Source organism: Myotis yumanensis, unplaced genomic scaffold, assembly GCF_028538775.1.
Source record: "Myotis yumanensis isolate MYYU_CA2020_CCGP unplaced genomic scaffold, mMyoYum1.0.hap1 SCAF_9, whole genome shotgun sequence".
In the NCBI taxonomy this organism is placed as follows: Eukaryota; Metazoa; Chordata; class Mammalia; order Chiroptera; family Vespertilionidae; genus Myotis; species Myotis yumanensis.
In genome coordinates, this window is record NW_027223760.1 from 75,085,907 (window position 1) to 75,096,445 (window position 10,539).

The window sequence follows — 10,539 nt, forward strand, 5'->3', positions numbered from 1 at the left end:
ATTTGTAGATATTGTACCAACTTTGCAATCCAGGAATAAATCCCTTAATTATGGTGTAAATCTGTTTAATGTATTTCTAGATTTGATTTGCTAATATTTTGTTGAGAATTTTAGCATCTATATTCATCAGGGATATTGGTTTATAATTTTTGTTCTTTTCAGTGTAGTTATCTGGTCTTAGAATTAGGATAATGCCTGTTTCATAAGATGAACTGGGAGTTTTTCCTCCTCTTACATTTTTTGGAATATTTTGAAAAGGACAGGTGTTATTTCTGCTGTGAGTGATTGGTAAAATTCACCTGTGAAGCCAGTCCAGGATTTTTTTTTTTTCGGAGTTTTTTTCTTTTTCTTTTCTTTTCTTTCAAGTCGGAGTTTTTTTATTACTGCTTCAAATTCACTAGTGTCAACTCAGATTCTCTGATTCTTCCTGATTTAGTTTTGGAAGATTGTATGTTTCTAGGAATTTATCCATTCCTTCTAGATTGTTGAATTTGTTGGCATATAGTTGTTCATAACATTTTCTTACAATTATTTGTATCTGTGTTGTCAGTTGTTACTTCTCCTCTTTCATTTCTGATTTTATATATGTGGGTCCTCTCTTTATTGATGAGTCTGGTTAAAGATTTGTCAACCTTGTTTATCTTTTCAAAGAACCAGCTCTTAGTTTCCTTGATCTTTTGTATTGTCTTTTTAAACTCTATTCCTTTTTAATCTTCCTGCTCTATCTTTATTATTTCCTTCCTTCTATTCACTTTGGATTTTGTCATTCTTTTTAAAGTTCCTTTAAGTGTACAGTTAGATTGTTTTTTTTTTAATATATTTTATTGATTTTTTACAGAGAGGAAGGGAGAGAGGTAGAGAGTTAGAAACATCGATGAGAGAGAAACATCGATCAGCTGCCTCCTGCACACCTCCCACTGGGGATGTGCCCGAAACCAAGGTACATGCCCTTGACCGGAATCGAACCTGGGACCCTTCTGTCCACAGGCCGATGCTCTATCCACTGAGCCAAACCGGTTTCGGCAGTTAGATTGTTTATTTTAGATTCTTCTTGTTTCTTGAAATAGGCCATTAATGCTATGAATTTCCCTCTTAAGACTGGTTTTGCTATGTCCCATAGAATTTGGGTTGTTGTGTTCTCATTTTCATTTGTTTCAAAGTATCTTTTTATTTCATCCTTGATCTTATTGTTAACCCATTCTTTGATTAGTAACATGTTAATTAGCCTCCATGTCTTTGTGTGTTTTTCAGTTTTTTGACTGGACTAATTTCTAGTTTCATACCATTATGATTAAAAAAAAAAAAAGATGCTTGATATGATATCAATCTTCTTAAATTTAGAGAATTGTTTTGTGTCCTAACATGTGGTCTCTCCTAGAAAATGATCTATGAGCAACTTGAAAAGAATATATACTTGCTGCTTTGGGGAGAAATACTCTGAATATATTAGTTAGATACATCATATCCAGTATGCAATTTAAGGTCTCTGTTTTCTTGTTGATTTTCTGTCTGGAAGATCTATTCATTGATGTCAATGGGGTGTTAAAATCCTCTACGATGATTTTATTATTGTCAATTTCTTCCTTTTTGTCCACCAATATTTTCTTTACATGTTTAGATGCTTTTATATTGGGTGCATAAATGTTTACTAGGGTTATATTCTCTTGTTGGATTGTTCCCTTTATTATTATGTAGTGCTTTTCTTTGTCTCTTATTATAGCCATTGTTTTAAAGTCTATTTTGTCAGATATAAGTATTTCTAGTCCAGCTTTTTAAAATTTCCATTTGCATGAAATATCATTCTCCATTCCTTTACCTTTAGTCTGTGTATATCTTTCATTCTGAGGTGGGTCTGTTATTGACAGCATATATATGGGTCTTTGCTGGGGTCAAACCCCAACAGGTCCAGGGGTCCCCAAAGGTGTGGACGGAGTCGGCGATGAAGGAATGACATGGAGACAGCGTTCAGTTGATCAGCAGCCTAGCCAGGATCTCTAGCCAGGAACTCCAGCCAAGTTCTGGTCAGGACCTCCAGCGAAGTTCTGGTCAGGACCTCCAGCGAAGTTCTGGCCAGGATCTCCAGCCAAGTTCTGTAGCCAGGTTCTGGTTCTCCAGCCAGGTTCGGTTGCCAGGTTCTATCCAGGTTCTCCCGCCATGTTCTGTCTAGGTTCTCCAGCCAAGTTCTGTAGCCAGGTTCTGTCCAGGATCTTTTGCCATGTTCTCTCCCTAGGTTCTCTCTCTAGGTTCTGTGTCTAGGTTCTGTCTAGGATCTCCAGCCAAGTCCTGTCTCTAGGTTCTATGTAGGATCTCCAGCCAAGTCTTGTCTCTAGGTTCTGTGTAGGATCTCCAGCCAAGTCCTGTCTCTAGGTTCTGTCTCTCTCTAGGTTCTGTGTCTAGGTTCTGAGTCTAGGTTCTGTGTTTTGGTATCTTGTTACATCTGTATTTATACCAGTTGATTTTAATCCTATCAACTTCTATTCCAAAGGTTAGGGTGTTTCTTATCTCCATTCCAGGGAGTAAAGATTATGTAGCTTAAGCATGATTAACTACCCACCTGGCACTTAGTTAAGGGGTTTTATCTCCTCCCTAACTTCAGGGAAAAATCCCTACCTGGGGAAACAACCTTTCTCGGAGAGGTGATCTTGGTTAAAACACATAGCGCTAAGGGGAGCAAACATATCAAGAACAGTATGCCACATACGCCAGGTCCCCCGAAACATACGCTGTGCAGATGTTTCTTCTCTGCAGCGACTGTGTCAAGCAGCAAGGATGGACCGGCTCCCGGCAGGTCTTGTTTTCTTATCCATTCAATTACCCTATGTCTTTTGATTGGAGCATTAAGCTGTTTACATTTAAATTGATTATTGGTAGGTACAGATTTATTGCCAATTTATTCTTTAAACTTTGTTCTTCTGTCTCCTCCTCCTCCCCTTCTTCTTCTTCTTCAAGTAGGCACTTTAGCATTTCTTGTAATATTGGTTTGGTGGAAACAAACTCCTTTAACTTGTTCTTGTCCGGGAAGCTCTTTATTTCTGCTTCAACTTTCAATAACAGCATTGCTGGGTAAAGTAGTCTTAGTTACAGGTCCTTGCTTTTCATCACTTTAATTATTTCATACCATTCCATTCTGGCCAGAAATGTTTCTGTTAAGAAATCAACTGACTGTCTTATGGGAGCTCACTTGCTTTTCTCTTACTGCTTTTAAGATTTTTCTCTTTGTCTTTAATCTTTGGCATTTTAATTATGATGTGTCTTGGTGGGGACCTCTTTGGGTTCATTTTGTTTGGAACTCTCTGCACTTCTTGGACTTGTATGTCTATTTCCTTCACCAGATTAGGGAAGTTTTCGGTCATTACTTCTTCAAATAGGTTCTCAATCCCTTGCTCTCTCTCTTCTCCCACTGGTACTCCTATAATGCGGATGTTGTTATGCTTCATGTTGTCCAAAAAGTCCCTTTAACTATCCTCATTCTATTTAATCATTTTTTTCTTTTTGCTGCTCTGATTGGGTGTTTTTTCTACATTGTTTTCCATATCACTGATTTGACCCTCTGCTTCATCAAACCTACTGTGTATTCTTCCCAGTGTATTTTTCATTTCAGATATTGTATTATTCATTTCTGATTGGTTCTTTTTTATGGTTTCTATGTCCTTTCTCATGCTGTTGAGCATCCTTTTAACCATTACGTTGCACTCTTTATCTGATAAATTGCTTGCTTCCATTTTATTTAGCTCTTTTTCTGGATATTTCTCTTGTTATTTCATTTGGGGCCTGATTCTTTGTCTTTGTGTGGTGGCCTTGTGTAGTAGGTGTCCTTGGGGGTCCAATAGTGTAGTCTCCTTGATCACCTGAGTTGGGTACTCCAGGAATGTCCCTTGGTGGGTCATATGGACCATCTTGTTGTTATTGAGTCTTGATTGCTATTGGCCTCTTCATGTGTGGATTGACCCTCAGGTTGGCTGATTCAGGCTCAACCATGACCATCACATGAGAGCTTCTGTGCAGGTGCTGACCATCTGAAGCAGAATTTACCTCAGCTATGTTTGGTGCCTGCTGATATCATCCTTTAGATATCTTGCTTGTAAAGCTAATTAGATCCTGCTCTTATGTTATCTGATGCTGGCCCCTGGGTGTGTTAGTTCTGGGTCTCTTGGGAAGGAATCTGGTGCAGGAAAATGTAAGATGCTGTCCGTGACTGGCCCTGGGCAACCTGTTTGTGGCTACAAGTGATCCAGAGTTTGTGGCTACTTCTTCAGGGTTTGAGTGTGTGAAGAACAGAAGGATGAAGCTACATACCAAGACTGGCTTTTACCAGCACCAGGCTTGGGGCAGGTCATTAAAAGTCTCAAGGCACTCAGAGATCTGCCTCTGCTGGCCTTCACCTACTGGCTGCTCTTAGGCTCCGTCACTGAAAGAGCCTCTGGCAGTACTCATAATGCTTGAGGTAGATTCATAGTGAGTCACCAGGTTGGGGCAAGCGGTTGTCCCGTAAGGGGGAGGTGCTGACCAGGCTTCCAGGAAGATGGTGTTGTGGCTCCCAGGCTGATACTACACATAGGGGAGTGTTCCACCCAAGAAAGATGGTGTCTGAGGTATAGAAAAATGATTCAGCACAGGGATCGTGGTGCCTGTCCCTTCAGCTCTCTTGCCAGAAACATAAACCCCAGACTCTCCTCATGCAACTCTAATCTGCTCCACTCCTCCTTTGAAGGAGCCCAGGGTGAGTGGCTGTGAATGAAATTTTGTGTGTCAGCCTTTTAAGAGGGCACCTGGTCTCTAGTGGACCCTCATCTCTCCCTGATGAACAGAACCACTAATTTTCACAGCCAGATGTTATGTGGGCACCTTTTCCTGGCCCTGGTGCTCTGGACTGGGAGCCTGGCTTGGGGTCTAGACACCATGCTTCTTTGGGGGAACCCCTTTAGCTGAAATATTGCTCCAGAACTTCAGCCACTGCCCATGAAAGCAGGGTGAGTCTCCCTGACCCACCAGACACACATGTACCCTTGGAGACCATCCCTCAAAGTCCCATCAGTGCAGGATCCTGAAAGAAGAGTCTTTGCACCCATTACCCAGTTGCATACCAATAGTAATATGGGGCTATTCTTCAGGGGAGGGATTGAGAAGTTTTAGTCTTTAAATGATCGAGGTCAGTGTCTGTGGCAGATGGAATTTGCACTCCTCTATCAAATAAACTGCCCTGAATGTCTATTCCTGACAAAAGCCAAATCAAATTCCTCCCAGGGCACTGGGAGGACCTTCCAAAGGTCAGAGTGTTTCTCTGGTAGGAATCCAGAAAAGTGGAAAGAAGAAATCTAGCTGCTCTCAACATGAGGATGGAGGCCTGTCTGAATAAGCGGGGCCAGTCTCAGCCCATAGGAGAGTTATGTTCACGGTGGGCAGATCCTGTGAACTTTTTTTTGAGGGCATCCATTCACCCAAGGAGCTAGCAGGGTTAGTCACTTGAAAGTGAAGAACTGAGGTCAACCGAAAGTGAGGAACTCGAGTCCATCCTTGCTCACATGTAGGAGCCCATTCCTACCAGGGTCCTGGGAGACTTGGCAGAGGCTGGGTTGAGGCTGAGCATAGAATGGATTTCCCTTATGGAGTTCAGGGTCAGGTCAACCCACAGTCAGTGACTCTGCTCTAAACTATAGTGAAGTACCACTCAACACTCGCCAGGATGGCTATCATGTGTTTTTTTTTTAAGCATTCATGAGAATGTTTAAAAGTTGGACCCCTGGTGCAGTGCTGGTGGAAATGTAAAATAGCGGGGCCACATTGGAAAACGCTTTTGGCAGTTCCTCAACATGCTAAGCATAGAGTTACCAGATGACCCAGAAGTTCCACTTCTAGGTACATACCCAAAAGAAATGGAAACATGTTCACACAGAAAAACTTGTACACAGTGTTCCTGCGGTGTTGTTCATGAGGGCCTCAAACCGGAAACAGCGCAAATACTCATCAACTGATGAATGGGTAAACAAAATGTGGTATACCCATACACTAGAATATAGCGTACATAAAACTTTAAAATGTTATGCTAAGTGAAAGAAGCCAGCCACAAAAGACCAGATATTATGACTGCATTTATGTGAAATGTCCCGTTTCCAGCCCCCCGCCTCCCCCCCAGGCATATCCCTGGAGGCATATCCCTACAGAAAGCGGATTAGTGACTGCCTGGGGCTAGGGCGGGAGGACAGGGAGGGGGCACTGGGAAAGCGTATGGGATTGTCAAGGGTGGGGAGGAGACATATGTAATACTCTTTGTAATACTTTAAGCAATAAAACAATTAAAACAAAGTCCTACAATTGGCTCCTCTCTGAGGGGGCGTGGCTGGACTCAGCTTAAAGCCCGGCTGAGGAGCAGGAGCCCACACTGTGGTGGCTGTTACACGTGGAGGCATGGAGGAGTGCGCTTGCATCAGCGGCTTGGGCTCTTCGCCAGGACGTCGATGTAGTCAGCAGCGCCAAGGCCCAGCTGAGACGGCAGCGGCTGAGGGCAAGCCCGCTCGACAGCAGCAGAAAAGCACCTCGAGGCAGAGGCAGAGGCAGAGGCAGAGGCAGAGGCAGAGGCAGAGGCAGAGGCAGAGGCAGAGGCAGAGGCGGCAGCACGGTGCTGTGCGGGGAGTGGAGGAATCGGGAGCCCCATGCCGCCCCACGCACTGCTCACTGCAGGGCCTGCCGGTGGAGATGCTGGTGGACATCTTTGCCTGGCTCCCCGGCACCGATCTGCTCAGCCTGGCCCTGGCCTGCACCAGATCCTGCACATCGACAGCATCTGGAGACGGCGCTGCCGGGAGGAGTTTGGCTTCTGTGAAAACTTGCAGAACCTGGAGACGATCGGTATGTCTTACCGAGAAGTCTATGCGAAGCTGTTCCACCCGTACAGACACATTTTGGGATTGTGGCAGCTAGGTCATGACTATAGAAGACTGCTGAAAGTCGTGGTGGACGGCTTAGGCATTACTGGTTGGATGTACGGACCTTCCCTTAACACCCATGTGGATGGCCCAATGCCATTCAAGCCCGCGTTCAGAATTCGCCTGACAGAGCGGAAATCAGCCACGGTGGAGTGCCTGGAAGGCTGCCACAGCAGGCCCCACAGCAGGCCCCACCACCCAGTGCGACAAGACAGACCACCTAACAGACTCACCAACGCGGTTTAGGGGAAGACGGGGGCTGGTGCTGTCGCAAACACAGGGGTTTGACTTCCTGGTCTACCACCGCCTCTACCTCCCACCATGCCACCCGGATGACCTCATCAGGCCAGGCCTCTTCCAAGGCAAATACGATTGCTTCAGCCTATCGATTGTCATGCTCAGCTTCCATGGGAAGTATGCCAGGGTCACCAAGATCACGGGAGACTCCAAACAGATATTAGAGATCCACCTCAAGCACCGCATCCAGCTGCGAGATGGCGAGATCTTCCGCAACTTCAACGAGCTCTCCCGCGTGGTCCAGGAGATTGACAAGCAGGTGATCCGGGAGCAGCAGCAAAAAATCGGGACTGAGGAAAGCGAGGGCCATGGCTGGCAGAGCCCTGCTCAGCCCAGCGTTGGGGAGTCCGGGGCTGCAGCTTCGGAGGAGCAGCCTGTTCCATTTGTTCTGCCTGTGGGCGTGAGCTCATCGGACCAGAACTACCCCCGAACCTGCAGGATGTGTCTCTATGCTAGCGTGGACACTGTTACTGTTACCCACTATGGCTTCCCCTACTGCATGCACTACCCTGGAGTCTTCGTCCTGTTCGATGAGGACCACTTCGGGTTCATCTGTCTGGAGCTGAAATACTTCATCCTGTACGGCAGAGTCCAGAGCAACTTCCAGAATGTGGAGGCACCATCCCCGCAGGCTTTCCTGAGATGCTCTACCAGAGCATTCAGTCCGGACCCCCTGGGAGGAGCAGCTTGCATGCACTTTGAAGATTTCACCTTCTGACCAGGTTACCCACCTTTGTTTGTTTTTTTAATCCTCACCCAAGGATATTTCCCCATTGATGTTAGAGAGAGTGGGGGAGAGAGGGAAAGACAGAAATAATCCATGTGAGAGAAACACATCAGTTGGTTGCCTCCTGTCCAAGCCCGGACCAGGGCCAGGCTGGGTAGGAGCCAGCAATTGAGGTAGAAATAAACCTTAGACCAGTGGTTCTCAACCTTCCTAATGCTGTGATCCTTTAATACAGTTCCTCATGTTGTGGTGACCCTCAATTTCATTGTTACCAATTGAACATAATTAAAGCATAGTGATTAATCACAAAAACAATATGTAATTATATAGGTGTTTTCTGATGGTCTTAGGCCTTTCCATCTGCAGGTCCAGGCTCTATCCACTGAGCCAAGCCAGCTAGGGCTGAGCATGTCTTTCTTTTTTCTTATTTTTTTAAATTGTTTTATTGCTTAAAGCATTACTAAGAGTATTACATATGTCTCCTTTTTTTTTAGCCGCCCTTGACAATCTCCTGGCCTCCCCTAACCCCCAGTGTCTTATGTCCGTTGGTTATGCTCATATGCATGCATACAAGTCCTTCGGTTGATCTCTTACCCCCTTCCCTCCTGCCCCCCAACCCTCCCCGGCCTTCCCGCTGCAGTTTGACAATCTGTTTGAGACAGCTCTGCCTCTGTATCTATTATTGTTCAAAAGTTTATAATGGTCTCTATTATCCATGAATGTGTGAGATCATGTGGTATTTTTCCTTCATTGACTGGCTTATTTCACTTAGCATAATGCTCTCCAGTTCCATCCATGCTGTTGCAAATCTATTTTTTTTTTTAATTAGATCTTTATTTTCAGATTAAAAACAAAAAAAGAGCAGGGCGAGCCCTTTCTATGACTCTGTTCTTCCTACCAGTCTTGATGTAGCTTCTTCTGTAAATCCTTGGCTATAAGACCTCTTTCCAGTTAGTCTTCAGTTGGTTACTCAGGATGATTATTCTATAATTTGGTTGTAATTCCAGTTTGGTCTTGGGAGGAGGTGAGTGTAGCTTTTACCTATTTCACTGCCATCTTGATCTCTTGTAAGAAAATATTTTAATCAATTCATTATTTTTTTTTAAATATCTTTATTATTGAGAAGACAATTCATTTTTTTAAATCTCCCAACTTCTCATACTGTTTATAATACGCATACAAATTGATTTTTTCTTTTATTGAAGTTGATATATTTATCATGCTTTTAATAAAAATAAGACTATTAAAAAATATATTCAACATTCTCTTAATACATTTTTTAAAAGTAAATTGGGGCCCTAACTAGTTTGGTTCAGTGGATGGAGCGTTGGCCTGCGGACTGAAGGGTCCCAGGTTCCATTGCGGTCAAGGGCATGTACCTTGGTTGCGGGCACATCCCCAGTGGGGAGTGTGCAGGAGGCAGCTGATCGATGTTTCTCTCTCATCGATGTTTCTAACTCTCTATCCCTCCCCCTTCCTCTCTGTAAAAAACCAATAAAAAATTTTTTAAAAAGTAAATTGGGTCTTTCAGTCTCAGTTTTATAATCTGAACAATGTTTTTTAAAATGTGAGGCTAAAATTTCTATATTTAAATTTTTATTTCTCTTAATTACTGAAAAGAAAAGAATAATCCAATTTTATAATTAATTCTGTTATGAGCCTTTTTGTTTTCCATAATTAAAGGTAACTTACTAAAGTCCCTGACATCTCTGTCACAAAATACTCTCCTGTTTGCCAGGAGGCCCTATGATGCCTGTCAAGGGTAACTTCAGGAATTTGGGTGGCAGCATCTACATCAGTAACAAAGCTACTGCAGTCCGTCAGCATTTAGGGAACTGCAGCCATATTTCAGGAAGCTCTGCTTGGAGGCAGTAGGCAGATGAAAAGTCACGTATCACCACAAGACATAAGACGATGACTCACCAAAATCCCCTTTCCAAACCTTGGGATTCAGAGACAGATAACACTAGTAAAATATCCATGTGATTACACAAACAGGAGGTTCCAAATACAAAGGAATATAATTTCAGTACAGCTCACCCCCATCAATGTGAAAATCTGTGTCTATAAATGAATTATTAATGAATATATACTATGTAAGTGTTTAGTATTTCAAGTATTTACAAAGACACTGTACTAAATACTGTAAACCATAATAACATTGTTAACATCATAGTCAATCAAACATAACTTACATGTTAATCATTTTAATTACTGGAGATATTTTTAAAGAAATTATCATTTATATGCATCTCACAGAGTTGTCATGAAATTAAATGATAAAATAATGGTACTTATTGAGCACTTAAAATGTGTCAAATACTAGCTAAGGGATTTACATAGACTGTTATTTTATTCTCATTAAGTGATAATATTATTCCTATTTTACAGATAAATAGCCAGTAAGATTCAACCCATATCTGCCAGGCTCCAAAGCCTGTCCTTTTAATTACTATGATCTTTAGAAATATCCTCTCAGGCCTTTACAGTGGAGTGCCCACTTTTTTACAGAACTTAATATAACACTTGCATTAGCTGCCTTTCTTTCCTTTCTTCTCTCCCTACCTCTCTACTGTTAAACAAAAAAATTTC

General features: G+C 43.0%; 1 pseudogene; it reads left to right on the forward strand.

Moving 5' to 3' along the window:
* Positions 1 to 6,650: 6,650 nt before the first annotated feature.
* Positions 6,651 to 7,938, forward strand: LOC139016027 (F-box only protein 31 pseudogene; annotated as a pseudogene).
* The last annotated feature ends 2,601 nt before the right edge of the window (positions 7,939 to 10,539 follow it).